Source organism: Geospiza fortis, unplaced genomic scaffold (genome assembly GCF_000277835.1).
Source record: "Geospiza fortis unplaced genomic scaffold, GeoFor_1.0 scaffold1442, whole genome shotgun sequence".
NCBI classification, from domain to species: domain Eukaryota; kingdom Metazoa; phylum Chordata; class Aves; order Passeriformes; family Thraupidae; genus Geospiza; species Geospiza fortis.
In genome coordinates, this window is record NW_005055085.1 from 5520 (window position 1) to 7859 (window position 2340).

A 2340-nucleotide genomic window follows, 5' to 3' on the forward strand; every position below is an offset into this window, starting at 1 on the left:
CGGGACCTCACCTGGAAGGGCTGGCCCGAGGCTCAGGGAGCAGGTGAGGGGCTCCCAGTGCTCCCAGTGTGACCAGTGAGGGATTCCCAGTGTGACCAGTGTCACCAGTGAGGGATTCCCAGTGGGATCGGGGCAGGGCTGTGTGGGGTCAGAGGCTGGGACTGGGGCAGGGCTGTGTGGGGTCAGCAGGTGGGATCGGGGCAGGAAGGTTGGGAAATCCCTCTGGGATCAGCCAGGCTGAGATTCCAGCGGCACCTGGCACCACCCAGCTCACCTGGGCTGGGCTGCCCAGTGCCCACCTGGGCTCTGCCCGTGGCTCCCAGCGGGACCTCACCTGGAAGGGCTGGCCCGAGGCTCAGGGAGCAGGTGAGGAGCTCCCAGTGCTCCCAGTGTCACCAGTGAGGGATTCCCAGTGTGACCAGTGCCACCAATGAGGAGCTCCCAGTGCCACCAATGAGATGTTCCCAGTGGGACCAGTGAGGGGCTCCCAGTGGGACCAGTAAGGAGCTCCCAGTGTGACCAGTGCCACCAGTGAGAGGTTCCCAGTGGGACCAGTGAGGGGCTCCCAGTGGGACCAGTAAGGAGCTCCCAGTGTGACCAGTGCCACCAGTGAGAGGTTCTCAGTGCCACCAGTGAGGGGCTCCCAGTGCCACCAATTAGAGATTTCTAGTGCCACCAGTGATGGGCTCCCAGTGGGACCAGTGAGGAGCTCCCAGTGGGACCAGTGAGGGATTCCCAGTGCTCCCAGTGCCCCCAGTGAGGGGCTCCCAGTGTGACCAGTAAGGAGCTCCTAGTGCCACCAATGAGAGGTTCCCAGTGTCACCAGTGAGGGATTCCCAGTGCTCCCAGTGCCCCCAGTGATGGGCTCCCAGTGCCACCACTGAGGGGCTCCCAGTGCCACCAATGAGAGGTTCCCAGTGCCCCCAGTGAGGAGTTCCCAGTGTCACCAATGATGGGCTCCCAGTGTGACCAGTGAGGAGCTCCCCAGCCTGCAGGGTCTCTGCTGTCTGTGCATGGATCAAACCCAGCTGTCAGCTCCAAACCAGCCCAGACGGATCCACCAGGGTCCTGCAGGAGCCAGCCCTGCTCAAAGGCCACATCAAAGGGCCGAGCTCAATGGCAGGAACTGCTCCCAGCACGGGGCCAGGCTGGCCAAGGGAGGAGCAGGAGCTGGGGCAGGATGAGCCCAGGGCTGTGGGAAGGGGCAGGAGCAGGATGAGCCCAGGGGTGTTGAGAGGAACAAGATGAGCCCAGGGTGGGCAGGAGCTGGGGCAGGATGAGCCCAGGGCTGTGGGAAGGGGCAGGAGCAGGATGAGCCCAGGGGTGTTGAGAGGAACAAGATGAGCCCAGGGTGGGCAGGAGCTGGGGCAGGATGAGCCCAGGGCTGTGGGAAGGGGCAGGAGCAGGATGAGCCCAGGGGTGTTGAGAGGAACAAGATGAGCCCAGGGTGGGCAGGAGCTGGGGCAGGATGAGCCCAGGGCTGTGGGAAGGGGCAGGAGCAGGATGAGCCCAGGGGTGTTGAGAGGAACAAGATGAGCCCAGGGTGGGCAGGAGCTGGGGCAGGATGAGCCCAGGGCTGTGGGAAGGGGCAGGAGCAGGATGAGCCCAGGGGTGTTGAGAGGAACAAGATGAGCCCAGGGCTGTGGGAAGGAACAGGATGGGCCCATGATGAGCCCAGGACTGCTGGAAGGAGCAGGGGAGCAGGAACAGGAGGAGTCCGGGACTGTGGGAAGGAACAGGAACAGGAGGAGCCCAGGGCTGTGGTGGGGAGCAGGATGAGCCTGGGGTTCTTGGGAGGATCAGGATGAGCCCAGAGTGAGCAGGAGCAGGAACAGGATGAGCCCGGGGCTGTGGGAAGGGGCAGGATCAGGATGAGCCTGGGGTTCTTGGAAGGAACAGGATGAGTCCAGGGGTGTTGGAAGGAACAGGATGAGCCCAGAGTGAGCAGGAACAGGACCAGGATGAGCCCGGGGCTGTTGGGAGGAGCAGGATGAGCCCAGGATGAGCCCGGGGCTGTGGAAGGATCAGGATGAGCCCAGGATGAGCCCGGGGCTGTGGAAGATCTCGTGGCACAGCACGGTGGGGGCAGAACAAGGAGCCCTTTGTTCACTGCTGGCTGCACACGTGGGACAGCGGCGGCCGTGGAGGGGGGCACGGGGAGCTCGTGGTGCCCAGGTTTGGGTGGGCACAGGGACCCCGTGGTGCCCAGGTTTGGGTGGGCACAGGGACCCCGTGGTGCCCAGGTTTGGGTGGGCACAGGGACCTCGTGGTGCCCAGGTTTGGGTGGGCACAGGGACCTCGTGGTGCCCAGGTTTGGGTGGGCACAGGGAGCCTGTGGTG